This window comes from Octopus sinensis, linkage group LG10 (assembly GCF_006345805.1).
Source record: "Octopus sinensis linkage group LG10, ASM634580v1, whole genome shotgun sequence".
NCBI lineage: Eukaryota > Metazoa > Mollusca > Cephalopoda > Octopoda > Octopodidae > Octopus > Octopus sinensis.
In genome coordinates, this window is record NC_043006.1 from 90621205 (window position 1) to 90648950 (window position 27746).

General features: G+C 33.4%; 1 protein-coding gene and 1 long non-coding RNA gene across 2 annotated transcripts in view; one reads left to right on the forward strand and one right to left on the reverse strand.

Annotated features, from left to right (window-relative positions):
- The window catches only part of LOC115216551 (ribitol-5-phosphate xylosyltransferase 1), a 514985-nt gene that overhangs the window by 28483 nt on the left and 458756 nt on the right, over nucleotides 1-27746 (forward strand). The window lies entirely within an intron of this gene.
- On the reverse strand, nucleotides 7508-26704 carry LOC118765205. Its single transcript, XR_005001071.1, has 3 exons — nucleotides 26694-26704; nucleotides 11044-11046; nucleotides 7508-7701 (listed from the first exon to the last, which is right to left on the reverse strand). It is a non-coding gene; the product is annotated as an uncharacterized LOC118765205 (long non-coding RNA).

Consider the following 27746-nt stretch of genomic DNA (forward strand, 5'->3'; position numbering starts at 1 on the left):
ATATTATATATATATTGTATTATATTATATTGTTGGCATCCTTTTTTTCTTGGGAGACAATATATATATATTATATTAATATATATATATATATAATATATATATATAGATATATATTATACATATATATATCATCATCATCATCGTTTAACACCACTCACTGCCTTTGTGTCCTAATTTCTCTTTAGTCTCTGTTCTAGTCCTTCTATTTCCGCTCTTACTATCACTCAATGACAACACTCTTGGTAACATTTTTTCACTGGGGGAGGGGTTTTCTAAGTTCTGTGGTGGCCGCTCTTATTTTCTTTTTCTTTTTTTCTGTGGGGAAAGGGGGCATGTGGGTTTGGTGTCTCTATAGGGAGGGTGGGATGGAGTTGGACTGGGGTACCACATCATACCGAGTGTTCTTTCTTTTCTTCCTGTTCTTCCTTCTACTCTCTGTTACTATCCATTCTTTCTCCCTTCCTCTGTCTCTCTTTTATTCCTCCCTTTTCTCCTCCGTCTCCACGACTGCTTCATCTGTTGTTTTCTCCTGTAGAGGGCAGTGTGCTCTAATGTGGCCCTTTTGGCCACATTTAAAACAACGTTGGACTCTGCCCTCCACCCACAGTCTTAACACAATTTCTCCCAATGTCACTGTCTCTGCCTGACTCTCTAGTTGCTTCTCCAGTGATTTCCTCTCCATCCCACTTCCATTTCTGTGGCTTGGAGGACAGCCACATCCTCCTCACAACGAGGACGGCTGCCGTGACCCAAGCCACTTCTATGTCAGGTGGGATTGCTACCACCCTTATCTTGGAAGTCTTTCTTCCAAGATATGTGGGCAGAAGCACCACCTCTTTCCCGTCATCGCTACCACTCTCACCAGCCTCCTCGCCTCCTCCACTGTCCTAAACTGGATGACCACTATCCCGTATTTACATCCTTTGGTTATGTACATAATTTGGTTCGACTGTTTCCTTAGCACTTTTTCTATTATTTCCGCTTCCACCTGTTCAGTCTTTTTGTTCTTCAGTGAGTGCACCCTATAGATGATAGCTTTCCTCTCCATTTGCTCTGTAATTCTTTTAGGGGCGACAACTTCACGTTGCCGCACACTTTCTGCATCATTTTTCCATATCCCTTTAGTTCAGCTAAGTCTACCTCCTTTCTCTTCACCTCTGCAGCCTCAGAAAATCTTCTTGTTCTCTCCAATATTTCGTCCATTCTTCTCACTGCTTTCACCGGCTCTTCCTCCGTTGAAGACAACTTAGACGTGGTAAGGTCTGAATACATTTTCTCTAATCCGCTGCCAAGCAGCACAAAAATTCTGTCCAACTCTCAAAAAAACAAACCAGCAACTAAATCAATGTATGCACACTAACCGGAAGCAAGCTCCTTACCACACAGCTACGCCTGTGCCTATATATATATGTATATATATATATATATATATATATACAGAGAGAGAGAGACAGGCAGACAGACAAAGAGAGCTGAGGTATACACAACAACTGAATTATCTGTTGCTTGTTGTGTGTGTACCAACTGAGAAAAGACTGTCAAAATGATATGCGATTTGTTGAAAAGTATGGAAAATCAGATGTAAAATATCTGTCTGTGGATAGGGAAATAGGTCATTTCAGTTTTGAGGTCAAGACAAATTTTCCTTCTTAATATGACACATGTTTTTGTGCCATATGCAGTTAAAAGTCAGTGTTTAGCTAAAAATGTAGAAGGAAATTTCCTTCTTGAAAGCAACAAATTTTGTGGGGTGGGTATTAGCAGTCAATTAAATCATTCCCAGTACTTGACAGATATTTTTATTTTATCGATTTTCAAATGGATGAAAGGCAAACTTGACCTTAGTTGGATTAAAACTCTGAACATAAAAGGTCGCAACTAAATACTGCAAGGCATTTTCTCGAGTATTGACACGATTTTAGAAATGACTGTTGTAGTGCGGTGCCGTTTAAAATACTCATGATGTTAAAAAAATAAATAAATATAATCTTTGTTAACAATGAACTTCAGATAGAATGAGATGAAAAGCCAGGAAAATTCAGAGTGCGATCAATAAGGGTGACCTAACGTGACAAAGATACAGCCATTTTAGCTGTTGAAACTACACGATGTGATATGTTTAACACAAAGTGCCGTGATGTGGATTTATAAAAAAATATGTATAACAATTTTTATTTTGTTGTTATTTTACGTTTATACAAAAATATATTCAATACAGAAGAAAATAATTATGTTGTTAAATAGAACTTCACTAGACTAGTTTCATCTCCTTTTTTATTTTTCATTCTTATGTTCTGTTTATTCAAATAGCTACTGAGGAAGTTTGAAATTCTGAACCTTTGACCTTTATCATATATAAAAACGAAAACGCTAGGCTTGTAGTCTCTTTATGAGATGTCATTCTACTGGTTTTTGTTTGTTTTATATTTGTTTTGAATAATAATTGCTGTTGTTGTTTGTTTAGCCCTGAGTCTGCTCCAATCGACATGTCTATGATGAAAGGCACTCCAAATGTCTTTTTGAGGTCAACTGTGTAAATGTCTTTTACTTGAGGATGGCTGGGTGTTATTCGAGAGGGTTGAAACCGATTCTTAATAAAAATAATTGTTCTTATCAAGTCTTTGTGGCCAGAATTGGTAGATCAGCCTATTTTGGTGTTTGTAGGATTGCATAATTTCCCTATATTATTTATTTCAAAAGAAGCAGACAAGCCTTCTATTATTATATGTTGCTTCTTCAGCTTTTGGATTGGAAACAAGTGAACCATTACTTTAAAATTCAAGTGAATTCAAGTGAAGCAGAAAATATAATTTATATCATCATTCACAGACTCTCATAATATACCAAGATTTTATTTTTACTAAATGAAGTTTCCTACCTTCACAAAAAAAGTTATATTTAAAGTGGTATAAAAAATATAGCTGTAATCTCTCTAGGATGCGACATTTTGGCATGACATTTGTTTTTTTTTAATTTTTTTTAATCATTTAAGATATCTGTGCTAACATTTCCACCTGTTGTTATTTAAATTCTGTTGTTATTTAACCCACTTAGAACAGCAAATGTTATTTCGAATGTTCAAACTTTTGCTAAACTTTAACTTTAAAAGCAACAGCTGCACTAATATATTAGTTTAATAAACTCTTACAACTCGAAAAAAAGCAAATAAGATTCATTTCATTGTACATTCATTCCCACATTCTACCTACGTTCATGTATCTTCTTCCTTTATTCTATTCATCCTTTATATTTAAGTTTTCTGAATGTAAGTTATGTTTGTAGGGATAATTACATTTTGTTACCCCTGCACCAACTCTGTTTTCATGTAACTTTCTTTATAATGCAAATAGTTTTATGAAATTTTTGAAGATGTTGCCAGTGATTATTATCTCCGCCTTAGTGAAGGCAGAGGTATTGTTTTCAGTCGTGTTTATTTGTTTGTGCGTGGACAGGATTTGGATGAAACTTTCAGAGATGTTTGGCCTCATGACTGGCACGAACTGATTAGATTTTGGGATCGAACCAGTACCAAACAAGGATTCTGGATTATTTGTTATATTTACGATCTTACGTTGACTCTCAAGTCTTTCTCAATTATGTCCCTTTAGGCCATTTTCAAAGTTTTATTTTCGTTTTTCTATTATTAATTTTACTCGCGTCTTTATCTTAGTAGAAAGTGATGGATAAAGAAATCAAACTACATCAACAAACTGCAGCTCATCAAGATGAGGGGAGTGTCAGTTTTGAATATATGAAATGTATTATATTAATTGGCGCGTCTCTGAAACGGCCTGTAGATGAACAATTTTGTAATTTTTGTATTTTTATTTTTTCTGTGTTTTCTGGAATTTTAATACGTCATTTTAATATGTCCTTTATATGTTTTATTATCCCAAATTTTTAATTTACCAATGTTTTATAACTTTAAGCGTAAATTCACCGTGTTTTGTATGTAGCACTGATTCTTATATATTTATATATATTATATGATGTTTATTTATATATATTATTATATTTTTATACGTTGGATTTTATATCTGTTCTGTAGATATAAATGAATATATGAATATATGTATGTATTTGATCGTTGTGTGTGGATTTTAGTAATTTTCCTTTAGTTACTGCTCGCATTGGCTCCACTCTAATTAAGAAATGGAATATAGCTCATTTGGAGCACTGCAACTCCAGTCTGTATTATATTTTGAGTATTGTTATTACTAGCTATCTCAATATAACTGTATTTTATACATATAAATATATATATAGATGGTGACTTTATACATAGTGTCATATAAACACATACATACATACATAAAAACTTTATTCTACTTCTTTTGCCAATAGTGTATATTTCAGTAAGCTTATTGTACCATTTTTACCTGTGCCTTTATTGCCATTTACCTTGCTCTTTCAAGTTATGTTGTGTGGTGGTAGTGGTGAGTCGGATATCTCTAAGCGGACATTTGGTTTACTTGAGTGATAAGCCAAATCTTCCTTAAACTACACCTTAATGTCTTAACAGAAATGTGTGGTGGAGCAAGACATTCTAAATGATAGACTATCAAGAAAAAAAAGGTGGGTTGCTCTTTCGCCTGGGAGACGGGGAGGTGTAGCTGTGCTATTGATTGATTGTTTTGTATGAAGCCCAAGATATTGCTTTCAAAAGTTCTTTCTGACAACAATGTTGAGGTTATTCTGTCACTTTCTGCATCCAGAGAATCCATCAAACATCCATTTTGTGCCCTGCAATGTGCATTTTTCCTTCAAGCTATTTGAATGTGACACCAACACCACCAATTTGCTTTGGGTTTTGAATAAAATCCTCTTCTTGTATATCACAGTGTAGCTAATAGAACAATGCAATAGATGTACTGCATTATTGTTTTGCTAAGAAATTAGTTGTGAGTGATATCTGAATGTCATACTGTGTCATAAGTCAGGAGGTTCTAGAAATAGAAAAATCCGAAAGAAAAGATATCACTTCTGGCCTACCGATTGAATGGTTACGAATCGATCAACATCAATTGTGAAAAACATTTGCAGGTAAAGTAACTCTATGCAGGGAGACATTAAAAATGTTAAAAACACAAGAGTTTGAGGCTAATGCATTCTTACACCAAAATTCATTCCATATCACAACACAGAAGACCAGACGTATCACCATTCTTTTTCTGTAAAAGTTTCCCATACTGGCAACTATCATGCCACGTAGTCCAAGAGCTGTGAAAAAACTTGAAAGAGCTGCTACATAGTTGCTTGATTCCTTAGTGATAGCAGCCAAATTTCCCTCAAACTACATCCTATCATTGTATGAGAGTACACATTTGACAATCCAGATTTGATTAGAGCATAGCCAGACTAGCTTTTGATCATAAGTGTATCTTCTCTAACAGAGCTAAACAACAGCCAGAATGCCAAATTCTAAGCACATTACTCATGCATCGTACACCACTAAGCAAGGTAGCCAATGTTCACTGTCTATCATAGCACGAAAAGTAAAAAAGATAGTGATTTTGTAATTACAACTCTAACAACATTAAATACACTTTTATGAAACTGTCATAAGAAATTTACTTTGCAATAATACAAGAAAGCTGTAATCTTAAAAGATCTTCTATTATTCATTACACTTCAGTGAGGCACATGGGCCAAACATTGTGAAAGTCTCATAACATATATTTAATACCTAGCTCAGCTAACTTTCAAACACTTCTGAGGTCTGACAATGCACAAGATATGCAAATATTCAAAATAAAAATTAATGATATGAAACTCATTTATTCATACAATATGCATAATACTACCAACTGTCTAGGTAGTTCATTCAAAAACTGACATTCTCATACAAAGCCCTACTAGGAACACACTACCACACATAACTCACCACATTAACTATAATTCCTGCTGTACTCTTAGCTACTACAACAATGTGACAAACAATCCCCCAACTCAACTCTGACAACCTATATAACTCATCATTATTGCAACATACAACAAAGGAAAAGCATTTTCCACAAAGTTTAACAAAGAATCAGTGGAAACTCTTCCAGCAATTACAGTTTGTAGAATTCAGTGATCCTAACATAGCTTTTGCAATACATGTTGCTCAACAAAATAATGCTAAAAACTCTCAGCCAAAAAGAAAGCAACAAATAAAAACAAACTTTCTTATAAGGCAACCTAAAAAATATTTATTGCCAATTACACAACTGAGATAACGCATCTGATAAAAGCCAGGCACAATTTCAAACATAACAAAACACATTGGAAATTCAGTATCAAGCAACTTAACTTAAAATTAGAAAAAATAAAAAAAAACAAAAGGAAAGCATAAAACTTACAAAAATGTATGTATTCAAATGAAACTACAATGTTAAAAAAAAGTACAATATAATTAGAAGCAACTGTTATCTAAATAACAACTGTACTACATCACATGGTTATATCAAGTAACGTACTGGCCTTCTAACAATAGGCAAGCTCTTTTATCAAACACCTATCAAAAAAAGGACTCCCTAAAGACAACCAAAGATAAAAGCAGAAAAAAAAAAGCAAGATATATACTTGAACACCTCTGCCCTGAATTTGATCCATCCCACTCTTTAGACAATGATAAAGCAATAGGTAAATGCTGAAACTCAAGTCTTAAGGTCAGAAATAGCTCAAAAGAGAACCAGCACCTATTGACACAGTTAAATTTCCAGAAACAAGCAAAATTACAAAATGATAGCCATTCTAACACCCAAGAAAAAATCTATCCTTTCTATCCCTAAGCTACACAGTAGTCTTTCCAATTTAAACATGGATCCAGACTCCTTCATTCAATTATGCACACATCTCACAAACCATAAAGAATGGAAATGTTAGAACCATAAGAATGCATGATGACTAAAGCAGCTTAAAAAAGTAAAGAAATTACGTGTCTTTCTATTACCACCAGTGTCAGATATTTGTCTGTTTTGGCATGATTTCTACAGTTGGTTGCCCTTTCTAGTGCCAACCACTGTACAGAGTATACTGAGTGCTTTTTACATGGAGCCAGTTCTTTTTATGACAAGTACAAAATATCTAGCAATTTTTTCAGAAACCTGCTTAGCAAATTCAGCTCATCATTACTATACAATGTTCAATAATTACATACATGAAGTTTGAAATTTCTTCATTGTACACCCAGAACCAAGCTAATAGCTTAGGAGTAAAATGTAAGATTTCTTGGTATTCTGTGAATCAATTTCAATAAAACTTTTCCCAGCTGGTCTGCACACTACAACATCACCATTGTTATGTTTCATTATGCTGTGTAACGTCCTTTTTTTATTTCAGATTCTTCAGTTTTTGAGTGAACTATATTAATAGCTTTTGAATGAAAATAGACAATCTAAACATTTTTTAAAGAAAATGAAGAGTAATGATACATATTAAGCATACTTTGAGTAATATGTTTAACAGAAGACCATAATAATATTATAGCATTTATTGACATAATGAATTATTTATCCACATGAGCGCCATTTCCACGGATAACTTCAAGAACCCCATTAGCCATGGAATCTGTCAATTTCTTAATAGTAGCAGGCTGGACTGCCTCAGCTGCAGCTTTGATGGTCGCCCATAAGACATCTTTTGATGTAAATTGGCATCTATCAACATAAACATCTTGATTAACGATGGACCAACGATTTTCGATAGGGTTGAGATCTGGAGATGCAGGCAGTCACACCATCAACCTTTTACCTTGAATGCCATAAGACCCTAGTAATGTTTGGGTGGTCCTAGCAGAGTGGGAGGGAGTGTTGTCATGCATGAATAAGAAATTCCTTAGAAGTGACAGTGGCATGTCATCTAGCCAGGGATCCAAGACCTCCTTCAGGAGATTGCAGTAGGTGGCTGCAGTCACTTTAACCCCTTTAGGCTCACCCTGACTTAGCCAACAAATCTGTCCCCAATGATACCAGCCCACAACATGACTCCACCCTGTTTTTGATGTCATAAACGTTGGTGACACTCATCTCCAAAATAGACCCAACCATTTGCCCAACTCTCAAGTCCATCAAGGGTTGCCCTGGTTTTGTCAGTGAACAGAACACTACTAATGTCTAATGTCTATACTTTTGGGCCCATTGAAGCCTCAAATTTCTGTGACAGAGTGTTAAAGGAGGCAGTTTCAGGGGTCCTTGCACAGACGCCATGGTCCCGAGGATGTGATTTCTGGTGGCTTTCGGGACTTGAGGAAGTCCAGAACCAGTGAAAATGGCTTTGCTTGTTTGTCCAGGTTTCCCATGTAACTTGCACTCAGTCTTGGAGGTCCCACAATTGGCTCATTCCTTCATTGGCAAAGGGTCCTTCAGGAATTGTCTAACCATGTCCACATGATGACCTAACTTTTCAGCAATAACATGAAGAGAGGTGCCTTTAGCACTTTCCTTGATGATGACAGACTTTTCTCCATTGTTAAGGCCTTTTCCATGTCACATTGTTCTTAGAGAGAAGAGATGCTATTAGCGTGGTTCACCAAAAAACTGAAGAATCTGAAATAAAAAAGAAAGGATGTTACACAGAATAATGAAAACATAACAATGGTGTTGCTATAGTTTGCAAACCAGCTGGAAAAAGTTTTATCAAAACCAATTCACAGAAAACCAAGAAATTCTAAGTTTCACTCTTAAGCTATTAGCGTGGTTCTGGGTGTAATTATCCATATGCCTCATCCTGTTTTTTGTTAAAATTATATCTACATACGCTTTGCTTTTTAGCATACCAAGACTCATTCGCTGCTCTCTTTAACTGTTGTTTTTTGACTACTTCTGCCTGACATGAACTAGTTCCATAAATTAAAAGTAGCATGTACCTAATGTTCTTTTTATAAGCAACATTCAAGAATATTAAATATAACTAGCACATCACAGTCAAGCATATAGAAAACTAGGAATAATTTATGCACAGTATTCACAGTTCATATAGAATAGAAAATGAAACTGTACAAGCATATTTAAAAGTACTCATGCTCCATAGGCTATAGATATGTGGTTTTAGGGGGCCAGTTGCTCTCTATTTGACAGAAGATTATGCTTATGTCTAATATCATCAGATTTAGGACCAAAAATTTACATAGACTTATTTAAATGATTTCACAGAATATTGAAAATATCCAACTATTTTTATTTCATTAACTGATTTTATATTTTATGCCTATCTGTAAGATATTAAATATATATTCAGCATGATCTTCCACATTTGCTCAATATTGCTATTGAATAAAAACAAGAAAAATTATTGTATTTTCTTAATGGTGGCAGAATATTAGTTATTTGAGATGGTTTTTAACTTTAGCTGACTTTATTGAAAAATTTAATTAATAATTGTTGCTATTTTCAAAATTGGTAGTAAGTCATTGAATTTCATGGGGAAAAAAAAAAAAAAAAATTAAGGTTATCTGATGTGATTTCAGAAAGGTCTGGATGGCAGTTAATGTATATAATTATAACATTAAACATCATTTATTTTGAGATAAACTGATGTTAAATTTTATTTTGTGTAAGTATATATTTTATTGCCTGCCAAATTATTCTTGTTAAAATGTAACGAATATGTACTACTGAGAAAGTCAACATGAGGTTTACAAGTTTTTGTTGTTTTTGTAGTAAAAACATTAAAGTTTTTTATTTTCATTTAATTTCATGATTAAAGAGAATTATATATATATATATATATAATATATATATATATAATATATTGTATAATTTTTAGTTCTTGTACAAGCAATCAACTTGTAGCTCTTTAAAATATATTAAATCTGATTTTGGATAGTTTGCTATAAATATGAAAATAATTTGAAATATATCTGAAATTTTAGATGTCAAATGGTTCATTTAATAACTGATTGAAAATTAAAACAAAAATATTTTGTTTTTTTTAAATTTTATTATTTTTCATTAATATGGAAACGTTATAACAGATTATTAATGTAGCATATAGTGGCTATTTGAACAAAAATTTCAAATTGCAAACAGAACGTCTGGTATTTTCTGAAAACATCCCTGACAACAACTAGTTAGTTGTTAATTAGTAGAAACAACTATATTTTGTTACCTTAACCATTGATCAATATCTAATTAGCTTTGCTTGAGCTTGATTGATTGATTGTTGTTGTGGGTGCTTCATAACTATAAACAATACTATGTATGAATATTGATTTTAATGTCTTTACAAGTTTTAATTGAACAGATTCTATAAAATGACTACTAGCAATTTTATATTAAAAGTAAAAAAAGAATGGAATGTTGTCTAGAAATATGTAGTCCAATTTGCACACAGTATTTCATTAACATTGATTTTTTTAAGCAATTTATCATTACTATAAGCTGGATTATACACTTTCTCTAAGCTAATCTGGATGTTTTGCTTTGGACATGTGATAGCAAGCATTTAGCCTTCCAGCGAAGGTCACAGTAGTTGCATGAAATGAATATGGGAGATCTGACCTCATACACACAAAGCATAGTGAGGTATCATAAGAAGCAAATTAAATTAGAGCTGTTATAAAAATATGAATATAAAAGATTGGTTTATTCTATCATAAGTCTGAAAATGATGCAAGCTTCACATCCATTTAACTGAGTTACTCTTTTAGTGGGTTGTGTGACCATACTAGAGTACCACTATTGATTAATGAGTATTGATTTCTAAATTAGGCACAAGGCCACAAATTTTGGGAAAAGAACAGTTGATTATATTCCACTCCAACTCAATATTGATTGGTACATATTTTATTGATTTCAGAAGGATGAAAAACAGGATTTGATTATGCTAACATTATATGAAAACACTGTTGTCAAATGCTTGAAAAGGAACACAAAAAAAGAAAAAAAACGCTGTAGAGATATTGAATTATTAAGGTTAAAGGTTCAACTAGTTAATGTGAGGAGGAGTGAGAATTCCACTTAACCTTGGAATATACAAAATACAGTGTATTTATGAAGCTTTTGGAAGAGGATGTGTAAGATGGCTGACAGGTGTGAATTAGTTGATGAATTATTCAACCCACTGTTTAATCTGCTTGTGTTTTTAGTGAATCAAATGGGTTGTGAAGAAGTAAGTTGTTGAAGAATACTTTGTGAAAACTGCCCAAAGTTACAAAAATGAGCAACTTTGTGATAGATTCAATCATGCTCCAAGTTTCTAAAATTGATTTGTTATTATCTTGTTTTTAGATTTTCAAGGGTGTTGAATATTTACTCCTAACTTTTCCGTTTGGATAAAAAGTGCACTTTTTTTCCATGCACACATAATCAGAAAGTATAAAATATGTAGTAAAAGCCAAATATATGGTGTCCTTGTAATGCTTGTTTTATAACTTGATGTACTCATTAAAGGTAATGTTTTAATGTGAATAACAGAGATGAGACATGACCTGTTAACTTTCAGCTAATATAATTTCACTTTCTTATCTTGACCTGCTACAGTACTCCACCTAAAATACCCCCTTCGGACATGAATGACCATGGGATTGCACTAGAAAGTAAATCTCTGAGACACAAGTCCAGAGGAGGCTGTTTACAGAAGATCAGCAGTCACCCATGCATATCAGCCTCCCCTCCCCGTACCACAGATTTTATCCAAGGGAGAAGCAAAGGCCAATACAGCTTGGCACCAGTGACATTACAACTCATCTCTACAAGTGAGTGAAGTGGAACAGCATGATTTAAAGTGTCTTGCTCAAGAACACAAAACACAGCCTGGTCCAAGAATCTAACTCACTGCCTCATAATTGTGAGCCTGATGCTCTAAACACTAAGCCATGCACCTTCACACAAAATGTGTTGGCAAGTATGGGCTTGGACACATGGCATTCATGTTATTAGCATGATGTTCTAACTAACTGAGCTAACCAGCCTACATAATTTGCAGTACTCCACATACTAAACAGAATATCATATTACAGTAGAGGATTGATAAAGTGTGAGGTTCTATTTTTTTCTTTTCTTTCTCTTGATATTTCTTAGTTTGTGTTTCAAAAGTTAGTGGTTTTTTCAGTGACCTTATAACAGTGCTGTGTTCACCTAGAAAAGTTATTCAAATTGTAAGATTACTATTTAATATAAATATCTGTTAAGTTGCATTTTTATTTGTTTTGTTTTTGAGAATGCTGGGTATGGTTAGAACTAAGATTAAACCCTCCTCCATAAAACCATTGATTTAGTCCTAATCACACTACTAGGTAATGTCAATCCTTCATTGTGCACAGTAAATATTGTATGTAGCTCATAAACATTCTGTCAAAGTCTGCAACTGATTTTGACTGGAAGCAGGAATTGTTCAATTTATTCTGGTAATGCCCTTGATGAATGACATAACTGTCATTTTCTATTTCTCTTCCTCATAACTCTAAAGCTTTAATACTAATCAAGAAACCTTTGTTTGTTTCTCTAATGATGATTTTAATTGAGTTATTAACACTACCTCACTGATTTTTTTTTCCTGGTGTTCATCTCTCTCTCCTTCTATCTTTTCTTTTTCTTCTTTAGCAAAGTATATTGATAAGTATTATATGTCTGAAAAACCAATTGCATGTAAAACTGTTTCATTGATAAAGTGATTCTCCCCCACTGTTACATTTTTCATGAAGTGCTTTTAGAATAGTTTTCAAAGGTACTTGGAATAATCATTTTTTACAAAGATATGTGCATGAAATATAAATGTTGAGGAAATCACATTAGCAACTGTTCTACTTTGTGGACTGTGTTAAAGATAATAGCTTTTGTAAATGATTTCTTTTTTTCTTCAAATACATTTATTAGTATTTGCTATATTGGATAAAGTTGTTTTGTACTGGGTACAATTCATGGTTTTACGAATATCTAACTGGGGTCTTTTGAAGAGTTAGGAAATCCACTGGGTGAAGAAAATATTCCATGCTTGTATGTAATAATAAAGCCAAATGAAGGAAAGGCAAAAAAAAAAAAGTAAATGCATAGAAGCTGTGACTTGTATAAAAGACATACAATAAATAATCTTTCCAAATGGATAATTCTTGACAAAGCTTTAGTATCAATGAAGAAGAGTTAGTAAAATTCAATATTGCTTATACAATGTAAAAAGTGGAGTATGTGTGTATTTTTTTGTAATCCAATAATTTTATATACTAACACACTTCAAATGTATGAGTAGCATAAGCTGGTAATGGAAGTAAAGCATTTCAGAAGATAAATGGTTTTGTGGTGTGTATGGAATGAGTGAATAAATTCTGTTTCCAGAAGATATAAGTAGTGTTTGTTTTGGACTTTGCAAAGTTGTTTGTGAAGATGAAGTATATCAGTCCAAAATGAATAAATATTAACTTGTTTTCATTTATGTTGAAGTAGTTCTCATCACCTTTGCACTAACAGTTTTTACAAAACAAAGTGTTTGGAACATTTAATGATTGAAAATATGTGTATTACCTAGATTTGGTAGAATTAGTGCAATATGATATATGTGTATGTATATTGTACCTTGAATAAAAATTTTCAAAATGATTTTGTAAAAGAGTAGTCAATTTGCAGTAGTTGTTCTTCCAAGTATTATATTGAAATTTTTTAATTCAAAATTGATTAAAAAAAAAAGTCAGAAAACAATTTATTAAAATTACGTTTGATTAAGTAATGCTTACATTTCCACAAAATACTACACATTGAAGAGCCTTTTTTATTAAACTATTTAAAAATAACTTAAAAACTGCAATGATTTCTTTACCCAAGCAAAACCAATTCTATCTAATGAGAGCTTCATTCCATCTCAAAATATACAATTCTTAGTGGCATATTACATCAGCAATACAACTGTCCAAAGAATAAAAGAACAGAAATCATATTATGATGTTTTACTATGTATGAACAGTGATTCTAATACATCTTATCAGTATGTCTTTCCAGCTAATAAAATTAGATCAATAACATTAGTTTAATCCCAAAAAAGCAAATTGTTTTGTGATACAAATGATTTAAGAAGTATATCGATGGACTACATTTTGTCATTACATGAAGGCATAGCAGCATATTTGAGAAGTTCAGTCCCACTGTATGTACCTTGTGCAGGTACCTTACTCTGTAGCCTGGTACTAACCAATGCCTTGTGGGTAAATTTGGTAGACAGAAACTGTACAAAGGCCATTGTATATATATGTGCATGTCTGTGTGAATGTTTATATTCTATGCTCTCATGAAAATAGCACTGAGCTACAAGTGGGGAACTTTGTAAATTGTCTGAAGCTCTCCACTTTCAAAGATGTGTGGAACAAAAAAAAAAAATTCCCAAGTTCAAAACGTGACCATAAAGAAAGCTTCAACAGCATGTGCTCCTTCACTAACCCTTGCTGACATGAAGAAAATGAAATTTAAAATGAATGATCATAATACCCAAGTAGTACCTATGAATAACTTTGACATGATCACACCTGAATAAATTATTGTTTTCTCACTAGAACATTCATATGGTAGCATTGCATGCTTCACACACTTAATATTTTTAGTATATTTTGTCATTCAGTGTAATGGTTAGATGATCAATGTTATTTAAGTTATTTACTATTTTAGGTACTTGCTTATTCAAATGAAAAAGCTTCTGGAGTTTAAAGACTTCTTCCAACTATAGCTTTGTTTGGGTAAACACTTTACAGTATAGTGAGAACAAAAATGTTTTATGTTACATTATGGTCTATATTAGCTTAAATGTATCAAAGCAACCAAACTATATTATGTCTTCCTGTGATTATTACTTTTGCTTTCTAGGCTCCACTCCCAAAACAGTTGAAGAAATGCTGCTTAACTCATTATACATCATGCACTACTTAATTGGTGAATTTCTATTCAAATTTTAATCACAAATAAAAAAAAAATTCATACCATAGAAAAAAGTCTGATGGGGCTGATTTACAAAGTCAAAATGAAATTATCTCTCATATCGCTAACTTTAGAACTGTGGTGTAATGGCACCAAACTGGAACTAATTGCACAAACAGGTAAGTTAATGCTGCATTATTTAGAGAGATCCTTAAAATAAGTAAACTAAAGTGAATTACATTTATGAAAATAAAGGTATTTCTAATTTGACCCTACTCCAATGAAGACAGCTTCCACCCAATAAACTTTTCATTCTTTTGAGTGTAAAGTTATAATTACTTTAAAATGACAGTTTGAAGTGATTCTCAGTATTTTTTCTCTTTTTGTTATATACTTACTGGGTCTGGAGGAAGGAGCAGTGCTCATGGTTATTACAAGCCTCCCTAGACCAATGAGATTGATGCCATAGTAGTTTTTCTTGAAACCTTTATAATCAATATCTGCAGGGAAAGGTATGAGTTGGGAGGGGTGGATATCTGCCAGGCCAACACTATGGAATACAGAGACTAGGCATATAGTGAGGAGCTTAGAGATTGGATGCAACTAGAACAATGACAAAGGAAAGCCTAGTAGTTTAGTGGAAGTGGCATGGACTCACTAACTCTAGGGAACAAGGGTTATTATAATAGCTATAGAAAATAAAAGGTAAAGAGATAAGACAGCATATCTGGAGATCCGAGGCTGGAATGTATCTGTGAGTAATTTTATGCCAGTTAATTATTTCTGTTGTCTTCTGTATGGCATCAGTGTAAACTGTTGATCATATTTCTAGTTTTATACTGTTACAATATTTGAATTCTACTGTGAGTTAATTTAGTTACTAGTTGATGACAAAAACATGTCTTTACAAAAAAAAAAAAAAAGATTGTTTTTCATGCTTGAATTTGAAACTCTAGGGATACTGCTTTGATGCATATCTAAGAAAACATGCAAAAGAATTGATTAGTAAATTTAAAAAAGCTCTTTTGATAAAACATTTCATAATTTTAATGTAAAAATTATGCAAAGTTTCATCTCAGTTATCTGAATAGTATCCAAGGTAATACAGACTAAGGAGAAAATGTATTTTGCGGATATGCTTTTGGTCTGAACCAAGTCATTTCAGAAACGTAATAATAAAATAAAATAGTGAAAAGCTTTCAGAATTTATTAAAAAAAAAGTTGTGTTATTGTATTCAACAGTTGAAATTCTATTTTATATTGGTTTCAGCCAATTGGTTGCAACTCTGCTGGAGTACTATGTTCATAAGTTTTAGTTGATAGTATAGATCCCAGGTTCCTATTTTAGCTTGGAACTTATTCTGTCAGATCCCATTTGTTGAATGACTAAGTTACCCATTAACACAAAAGAAAGTGGCTTGAAACATAACAAACACATATTTCCAAAACAGAATTCTGTTGGTCAAATTCCACTAACAAGGCAAACTTGGAACTATGCAATTGTGAAGTGAATTTCTTAAAAATATGTCCGTGCTTGCATCTATGTGGGAATCATTTTCATCATACTAATTTGAAATTGAAGATTGATTATAAATTGATAATAATCTGCATAAATAATGAGGTATGAATGGTGTTGAACCCTTTGACTTTAACGCAATGAGTTTGTGTAGTTCTTAACTCATATTTCAGTACCTGTTTACCAATAGTATTCACAGTGACCTGTACACTTCATCCATATCTAATGAAGGCTCTTTCCATTAATCTTTCATAGTTTAGTACATACAAGTTTAAGACTCTTGCATCAATTTATTCTGATGGTAGCAAGTGCATCAACAGAGTTTGGACAGAAGAGAAATTAATTTTCCAATCATCAAAATGTTTGTTTTGCTTCTTATTCTTCATTTCCTAAAAGAGTGATGGGCAAGCAATCCACTTAAGCAAATGCTTTGAAATGAAATGAAATACCAACTTTTCTGGATTAATTGATTTTACTGGATTCAAATTTTCTGTTTTGATGGATTTGTAATCATGTTTTAAAATTTGTCAATGCATGAATTCTGTTAACTTGTGAGTCAAAAAAAAAAAAGAGTGCATGAATCCAAGATGGTATTTTGATTCTAATAGTAGTTGTGAATTTGGTTCCATTAGCAGCTGTTAGTTAATTCATACTTAATAGCTCATCTCTTATCCCCAGGCCTATGATTTGCAATGGGTTTGCAGTTAAATTCTGTTAATGACTTGAAAGCCTTCACTGATGTATAATTGTTCTTCCCTAGAAAGCCATAAATAACATAAAACATTGATTTGTCAAGGAATGACTCAGTGTTCACTGGAACTGGAGAATGCAGAGAAAAATATGTAGAACACACACACACACACACATACACATATAAGATCCAGGGATTGAGGTGTAAGGAAGAAGGTTAGCATCAAGCAATTGGTAGTAAATATGAAAAAACAACTTTCAGGGACTATAGTGGTTTATTGAGAAGGAAGGTTGTGGAATTTTTTTGTATCAGAGTACGATAAACTGAAAAAAGTTCTTTTTATATTTCACAGTAGGCAACCAGGTTTGCTGGGTGTGCGAATAAGAATACAAGAGTTACGGAATGGTGTAGATAAGATCCAGGCTACATGCTTCATAGTGGGCAGAACCTCAGAAGTTGTAAATATCCAGGTGCAGTGTATACTGCAGGCTATTCTTCAGGCCAAGGATTTCTTGATCAAATGGAAGTTTACATTGCTGCAGAGCGGTACATGTTAATGCATGGAACATTCAATATATATATACGTGTATGTATATATATATTTACTCATTTGCTTTACCATGCTGATGAACTGAATAACATTTTTTTAGATTTAGATAAATTGCTTTAGGAATTTAGAACAATGTTCCTTCCTCATGTTTCATACTACCAGAGTTGATAGATGGGATGCATATTTGGAGTAATTATTTTTGTATCTGAATAACCTATGTACTGATGATAAATGTAGATTAATAGAGACAATATTTTTTTTTCTGTCCTTTCAAATCAGTAATGAGTAAAGAAAATGAAAAGTGTTTTATTCTTATTTTTTTTAGTTTAGTCAGAATGAAGGGCCTCTGTATCTAGAACATTCAGGAATCTACAGTGACTGGTGAAAATGTGGTTAATGTTCCTCCTTAAATAGAAGGCTGACTCTTTGTTCAGGAAGGACTCAGTCTGAAGGTGTGTATGGGTTTGGGGTGAGGGTGTGGATACAAAATGGATAATGAGATAAGGAGAGACAAGTGTGTTAAAACTATCAGAATGGAAGTGACTCAAAACCAACCAAATCTGAAAAATTGGGGTCACTATAGTAGCAGTAGAAAAGGCAGAGAGATGGCATGTCATTGAGTCAGAGGTTGAAATAGCTTCATACCTATCACCTGAGCAACTTTTTGGGGAATACAGTCTGGGTGATCGATATATGTAACAAATGCACTGTGTTAGATGTGGGAGTGGTACTCCCTTAAGGCCTCGCTTAAGTTCTGTAGAATTTAGTTGTTGGTGGGGCTGAAATGGAGTTTAGAATTTGGAAACCAAAAGAGAGTTTAGTTGTGGATTAAAGTGTTTTTTTGGCACTGAAGAGGAAAGCTTATCTTCAGCTATATTCAGGGTTGTGTATTTACCAGGAGAGATCTTTAATGGTGGTGAGTCCTAGTCTAGTATCTGAGGCAACCTAGAGGATCTAGTTGCAAAGTGTTTATGTTTAGGGTTAGTGGAGTACAGTAAGATTTTCATGGTATGTGTAGTGATTAATATTTTTACTCTGTTGCAGGAGACAAGATTGGCGCAATGGATATTTTTGACTAGAGATACATGCAAATTCAGGTGTTGGTGTGTTTTGCATTTATTCTTTTCCCCTATTAATCAGAAAGGAAGGCAGTTCTCATGACTTTTTCCTTTATAGGGCCTCTGAGATTGTGGGAAGGGTGAGGAAAACATCCTCAACTGGATTCCGAACCCAAATGCTTGCAAAAAAAGTGGACCCTGCTAAAGGTATCTAAGGTACCAGGTAGTGTTGTTAAAACCTGATGACAACAGATTAAGTCATCCACAAAAGTAGGTTTTGTTGAAATTTTTAATACAGAATGCTAGGAGCTGGAATATATACTGCAAGGCTGAAAGGATGAAAAGGCAATTTTCATAGAATTTTAACTGAAAGGCAAATTGTCAATTGCTTTAACCATATTTGTGAGATTTTTTTTTTTATTGTTAGATACCACGTCTATCCATAAACACTTAAATTGGAAAATTAGAGTAGTACATATTATAATCAGCCTAACAGAAGCAAGAACTAGTCTTTAGTAGTAATTCTAATAATTTAGGTGTAAACTTCTTAACCATTGGGAATTGTCAAAAATTAAAGTAGACCTAGCAATATATTTCCTGATTTAATCAGATTTTTAGCTTGTCTTATTGCATTGGACAAAATAAAAATGTATGGTAGAGCATTATTTTAACAGCAGAGTCAATAAGAATTGATACCTTGTTGAATATATAAAATGAAATAAAAATGTATAAAAAATAATAAATAAAATATTGTTACTCTGAAGATTGGATGAAGAACTAATCTTCAGCTTGAATTGTTAAACTAAAAATCTCAAGATATTTCAAGAATGGAAAAAACTTCCTTAAACATCAGCAGTGTGTTGACTATTTACTTTCGAGGTTATGAATTTCTATACAATTTTTATGAAATCAATTTATTTTTCTTTTTAACTTTATATTGACCTGTTGAATGAATAAGATTTTTCCTCTTTCTTATTTGCTTCTATAATCCGGTTCAATTATGTGTTTGCAGTCTGGTTACCTTATTAAAATTGCATTAACTTCGTTCTACCTCCAGGGAAATCTATTTGCTATCATTTCATATGCTTTCATTCAATTTTCATTGATTAACATTTCCAATCCTTAAGTTTATTACTTGATATAAAAGAAATGTTCTTTTTTACTATTGAGATTCATATGGATTAACTTCTCAGTTTTCAGTAGGTCAGAAATTTACAAAAAGTTGCTGAAAAACTGTTATATAGATAATTCTAAATTTATTATTATTATTATTATTATTATTATTATTATTATTATATTATTATTATTATTATTATTATGTCATTGAAACCCTATACATGACATACACTTTTTAAAGTTTTCAAACATTTTCTAAATTTTCAATTTAAAAGCCATTTACTGAGAATCTTATTTTCATTTTTTAAATTTATATTTTCACATTTTCAGCAAATTGCAGTTGCAAAAGAGAAAAATAAATATACTAATACTTTATATAAAGTATTCATACATTTATATCAATATCTATCTATCTATATATATATATATATATATATATATATATATATATGAAATATTTTTATATATATATCAATACTTTGATATTTATAAAATTCATTATTTATCTTTCAATAATTAGGATCTATCTCCTATTTTGTCATTCTTAAGTTTATTTAATTTGTACATCATGGCTAGTGTTTCTTGATTGTCACAATCAGTTTTTATCTGATGCTGATTATCATAAATAATGTTACATGAGATATTATTATCATTGTTATAGAATGAAGAAATAGAACACTTTTGAGAGTCTTTTATGTTTTAAAGTAAATACATTAAAAGTAGTTGTCATTCATTTGTGATTAGATAAGAAGAAAAGCTATTTTTAGATTTTAAATGTGAATTCATATCATTTACAAAACTTTTGTTATAAATGATTTGAACATCACGTTCACAATTGTCAACCATATTTAATGTAAGCATATAAGTGTACTTTTATAAATATTAAACTGGCACTCCATCAGTAATGGCAAGTATTCCAGTTGATCTGATCAACGGAACAGCCAGCTCATGAAATTAACGAGCAACTGGCTGAGCACCCCACAAGTATATGTTCTTTTTATATAGTTCTCAGGGAAATTCGGCATGACCCAGAATATGACAAGGCTGGCCCTTTGAATTTTGACCAACTGAGTAGACTGGAGCACTGTGAAATAAAGTGTCTAACTGAAGAATACAACACACCACCAGGAATCAGCCTTATGACTATACAATCATGAGTCAAATACCATAACCACTAATCCATGCACCTTCACATACATATGCACGCACACACACACACACACACACACACACACACACACACCACACACACACACACACACAGGCAAGTTACTGCAGTTTTGTTTAAAATAAAAAATTTCCTATGGACATGGTGTGTTTTAAAATATAATTGGATTGAAACGAATAATCATCCTGCCAGTGGTTATCAAGAAAACCAAATGCACTTTGGTACTTTTGGAGCTTGCCAGTAACATTTGCTCACAGCCAGCTAAATGACTAGATGAGATTTTTTACAATGATGTGTACTCACAGCTAGCCATACATTTTGATGACATTTGTTGCCTCTGCTATATGAGAATGATAGTACTCTGTTTGTCAGTAAGGTAGACTGAATGAGAGAAACACTTTGTCTCAGTTCATAACACTATGGGTAAAATTAACAGTAAAAAATATCTATAAATGTTTGCAGTCTCCATTATATCATCATCATCATTGCTTAATGTCCGTTTTCCATGCTGGCATGGGTTGGACAGTTTGACTGAGGTCTGGAGAGCCAGCAGCTGCAACAGGCTCCAATCTGATTTGGCAATGTTTCTACAGCTGGGTGCCCTTCCTAATGCCAACCACTCTGAGAGTGCAGTGGGTGCTTTTCACATGTCGCCAGTCAGGCGGGCCTGGCATCAATTACATTTGGATAGTACTTTTTACATGCCACCAGCACAGGAGCCAGTCAGGGGGTACTGGCATCGGCCATGTTTGGATGGCACTTTTTACATGTCACCAGCACAGGGGCCAGTAAGGCGGTCCTGGCATCAATCAAGTTCAAATAGGGCTTTTTACATTCCACTGGCATGGGAGCCAGTCATGGGGTATTGGCATCAACCACATTCAGATGGTGCTTTTTACATGTCACTGGTACGGGAGCCAGTCAGGGAGTACTGGCATTGGCCACATTCGGATGTTGCTTTTTATGTGCCACTCATATGGGTCCAGTCAGGTTGTCCTGGCATCGATCACATTCAGATAGTGCTTTTTACCTACCACTGACCATGTGAAGGGTTCTTAAGCCTCCAAGTCCTTCTTTTCCAGATTGGTCTGCTTTTTGGTATCCTTCTGGCCTCAAGTCTAAAGTCACTAATAGCTAGTCTATGCTGGGGGTTACATTCTTCACCAGGGAAGGCCTTTGTATTTAAAAGCAACCATGCATCCTGCAGTCTGGTGAGAATGAAATCAATCTGGCTAGCAGAGTCACCTGATTGATTGGTTATCAGGTGGCTTGCTGAAGTTGGTGTTGAAGATCAATAGGTTATTTGCATTGCAGAAATCCAGGAGCCTTGTTCCCTCTTCATATCTGGTACCAATTCCATGGCCTCTGTGTACACCATGGAAGATACCAGGTTGCTGTCCAACATGCCCATTAAAGTCTCCAGCCACAAAGATGAGATCCTTATCACCTGTCTTTGAGGTTGCCTGCAGAAAGATATGAAAGTGATCCTTCTATTCATTTGGTAGGCCTGCTTGTGGGGCGTAGGCAGAGATAGTTGTAGCTGTCCCATTCTGCAAGACTAGCCTGAATTTAAGTACTCTATCACACACTCTCACTACTTCTATGACCATATCCACCCATTTCTCTGCAAGAAGTATGCCCACATCCCCTATTCCATCACTATTAACTTCCCAGAAGAGTTTATACCTATGTGCTTTACCTGTGAGGACTCTGGCTGAAGTTCCTCCCCACCCTACTTTTTGTATGCAACATACATCAACACGTCTCCGCTCAACCATTTCTACAATCTCGCTAGACTTACTTTTCAATGTGCCTACATTTACTGTACCAACTCTGAAAACTGGGAAAGAGATATGGGAGGTAACACAGGAAGGAGAGATGTTATTCAGCACCTGAAAAAAGGATGGGTGTAACCACGGACACGAAAATGTCATTTTAAGGGGCAGAGCAGAAAAGTAAAGTATTATTTTAGAGAAAAGTATGAAATATGTATATACATGTAGCCAAGAAATAAGGTTAGTCATTTTAGGGGCAGAACAAAGAAAGAATTATTTTAAAGAATAGATAATACATGAGTTTGAATGAATGAGGTGATTAAAAAACAAGAGAAATTCTTAGCTTAGCTGTGCATATTTTTGAGTGTCATCAAACAGCCAAACACATGGAATAAACTAATGAAAGTCTGAGAGAGGGGGGGGGGTAAGGTGTGGAGGCGACTGCCGGAAATGGATGAAGTTGGCAGACTTTACCCTAAGGGAGTAAGAGAAATAGCAGGAAGTAGCCATTGTAACAAAGAATGAAAGAGATACAGACAGGGAATAGATTATTTAAGCGAATGGTTTGAAATACATATATATATATATAGTAAAGAAGGGATTATTTTATTGGGAGAGATTACAATTTGGAAGTTAGTTGATGAATTAATATAAATGTTTACAGTTTACAAAAGCAACCACAGACACAAAAAAGTCATTTTAAGGGGCAGAGCAGACAAATACGAATTATTTTAAAGAAAAGTACGAAATATGTATATACTTCATACTTTTCTCTAAAATATCTTTCAATAAATAAACCTTGTTGGTCATTTTATATAACAGTTAACATCTTTTTAGTTTGTGATACAAGTGATACTCCTTCTCTAGCTCCAAATATTATAACAGTTAATTCACCTGCAGATGTTACACCTTTTTGCATGATTGTTTAGTTTAATTTACTAATTGTAATGTAGGTTGTAGTTCATCTTTGAATTAATCCACCATAAATTTGTATGATATACCAGAAAATGTCTTATAAACTGAATGTCACCATAATAATGAGAGGAACCAAGCTTAACCAATGTATCGTCTCATGGATTATGTATTCTTGGGATAGAAAAACAATGAAAATAAATTTAAAAACATAAGTAGAAGTATAATTGTGAAATTTATGTATGCGTGTATGCTGATAAAAAAAAGTTATATCCTAGAGAACAAATATTACTGAAAAGTTAATGAACAGGCAAATCTGGTAGATGAATGAAATGTCTTACAGTATATAGTGGCATAGTTTTACACTCAAAGTTGGAAGCCTGCTGAGTTTTAAGTTTGTTTTCATTTTTTCAGGATTGTTAAAACAAGTAGCAATTGAGTTCTAAGTTTGATAAAACCAACTGTAACCATTCCTCATACATGAAGCCTTATTTTGATGTAAGAAATCAATATTGCTAAAAGTGAAACTGTGAAGTCAGATTATTTTCTTTATTTTATACAAAATATTCTTAAAGGAAAGATTTGTATTATAATGTTTATGCACAATATCTGATGCTAACATTTTCCTTGTATGAGTTATACATTGTATGTCTAGCAGAAATCAAAGCTTTGAAAATACAATGTTCAATAATTCATAAAAATTTATAAATGAGAACTAATCAATCCTTAACATTGAGAAAGAGATACAAAATACTTTGAAAAATGTAGATGAAGGCTGTTTTCTCATGCTTAATATTCATTTTAAGGTATACATATAAAGTATGTGTGCATGTTGAAATTATTGCATACAACTATTCTGTATCTCCTACCTTAATCATATAACTAATTTTCAAAAACTAATAAACTGTCATGTGTAAGACTATTTAAATTTTATCATATTTTGGGATCTAAGAAAATTACTATTTTAAAAGAAGTTTTAATAATCTAAGAATATTTAGCATTTAATGTATGTACATACCTACATGTACATATATTATAAGACAGACACATTTCAAACTTATTTCAGCCTCCACTTAACCAAACATATGTAAAACAATTTTGCTTTCTGTTTTTCCTGACTAAAAAAAGACAATTGTAGATCCACAAATAGATCCATTTTATAAACAAACCACTACTTGGAAAACCTATTTAAGGTGTAGGAGTGGCTGTGTGGTAAGTAGCTTGCTTACAAACTACATGGCTCCAGGTTCAGTCCCACTGTGTGGCACCTTGGGCAAGTGTCTTCTACTATAGCCTTGGGCCAACCAAAGCCTTGTGAGTGGATTTGGTAGACGGAAACTGAAAAAAGCTTGTCATATATATGTATGTATATATGTTTGTGTATCTGTGTTTGTCCCTCCAACATCGCTTGACAACCGATGCTGGTGTGTTTACGTCCCCCATAACTTAGTGGTTCAGCAAAAGAGAACAATAGAATAAGTACTAGGCTTACAAAGAATAAGTCCTGGGGTCGATTTGCTCGACCAAAGGCGGTGCTCCAGCATGGCCACAGTCACATGACTGAAACAAATAAAAGAGTAAAAGAGTAACTGTTCAGTTCCATGTCCTTGCTTCAATGGTGGCTTTGGCTTTTATAGTTTCACTTTGTTACATCAACTAAATGTATGTGATATTCACAGAAAGCCCTTTTTGTCACCCTTAGTGTTAACAATAATTTTTCTTTTCATGTCATCTCTGAATAATTAACTCTGTAAATAGTTCTAGTTTCTATAGTAATCAGCATACATTTACTTAATGATTCATCACTACTTTAGTTTGTATTATGAAATCTATACTTTGCTGTATTTGCTGTGATGATTAAAATAATATTAGTATCAATAATTATCAGTAGCTGCTTTTTTATGCTCTCTGCATTAAATGAGTTAAAAGTAAATTAACTAATGTTTACCAAACATCTAACCTGCAACATTTTCTTGAAATGGTTTTCTTGGAAACAATTTTGCTCTGAAAAGTTCTTTTACTTACTAGACCTCATTTCAAATTCAGATAATTTGTCTTTCTGCCATCGCATTAACAACCAATCTCTCTTCTTTCTTTTTTCTGAAAATATGACGAAATGGTTAGTTGGCAATTGTTTTAGCTGCATTTAATTAACTTCTGAAATAGCTGTTGTTTGACATGCTAAAAGTAGCAACCAAATCTTCTGCAAAGTACACCCTGCTATCCTTAACAAAGAGAACACGTTAGATTTAATCTTAAATGCCCCAAACTGGGAGGATGGTATTGGCTAGAGGAACTTTAATTGTAGGTTACCTAATCATAGATAATGCTAATACAAATATATATATATATATATATATAATATATATATATATAACGGGAAGCTTTATGAAAATAGACAAAAGACGAAGGCAGGTGGAATACAAACAAACAATTGTATTAGTATGGCGCTCAGGAATATAAATAAAACAAGTCTTTTACGTTTCGAGCCTACGCTCTTCAACAGAAAGATACACAGAAAAGAAACAAGGAGAGAAAAAAATGCGTGCAGAGGCTAGCGAATCAACATGGCGATCTGATTTCGGCCAGAAGTCAAAGATCAAACGTGAGACGCAAGAGCGAAATTAGGGGAGATAATAGGGTTAAATGACCTCACCCCAACATAAGAGTGTGTGCGTGTATGAGAGAGTATGTAGTGCGTATGAGAGGTCTGGACGTGTGTATGTATATATGATGTGATGTGTAAAGTCGTATGGTGTAGTGTAGAGAGGGGGGAGGAGAGGGGAGATGATATGAGGCGTGAGGGTGAGAAGGAAAGAGGAGAAGAGGAGGGAGAAGGAAGGAGAGGAGGAGGGAGTGAGGGAGCAGAGGGAAGGGGAAGAGGGAAGCATATATACATATGTATATGTACATACATCTATACATATATATATATATATATATATATATATATATACACACATGTATATAAATATATATACACATACCCATATGTATATAAATAAAAGGATAAAGATCCTTCCTGAGTCATATAGACTCATAGGGCCAATTCCCTAGTTTCCATGGCATATAAATTCTGCACCAAGACAGGATGCTGGACTGTCACAGGATTACTCATTTTTGCCAGCTAAGTGGACAGGAGCAATGGAAAGGGAAATGTTTTGCTCAAGAACACAACACATCACCCAGTCCAGGAATCAAAATCACAATCTTGCAAACATGAGTCCAACACTCTAACCACTAGACCACACGCCAAACACACATACACCCACACACACACACACACACACACACATGCATATATTTTTAAAAAATTCAATAGATATGGGAAAAAAAAAACTTTTAAATTTCCAGAGAATAGGAATTTAATTAGCTGTAAATAAAAACTGCTGCTTTTCATTCATTACTGAATATTGAATTTAAATTATGTGAACACATTTTGAATTGAGAATAATGTGTAATTTGAAAAGTTTGAAGACATGAAAAGTTAAACAAAAGTTGATTTCCATCTAAAATCCATTATTTAATGACATTGATATGAGTATTATTTTTTCTCTGTTTCTGTTTATTAATTGCCTTGCATTGATATTCAATAATGATTTTAGCTCCAATTAAAATCTTTTTAGGCTCAAGTGTTTGTGTGTAACATGTACTGTAAATTATTTGTGTGTTGTGTTCTGTGGTGTGTAGGTGGATGAATGTGTGCTCTCAGTGGAGTGGTAAGTTCTCAGTTAAGGTATGTCAAGAGACGTACTCCTCACACCTGTGCTTTTTAACTACATGCAACTGCCTGTACAGTGGTGGATTTCATCAGGCTGACTTTTCTTTATAAGATAATTCTGAGAAGGGTTACTGAAAATTTTAAGACTATAGTGATGGTGGTGGATGTCTGTTCTTTAGTGATAAAGTTCATTTATTCCATCAACTGGGTAACCTTCTACTGAACTCCCATTTTTCATTTGCAAGTTATGGATCAACCTGAGTTTTTAAAAAATTACATTTGCCCGAGATGTCTTACTGTAGGATCAAGCCCAGAACCTCATGGTTGTGAAGCGATCTTCTTAACCTATACTAAAGAAGAAGACCCTGTTGTGCTTGACTCATGTTCACATTTGATGGGTGTATCATTGGGGTAGCATTT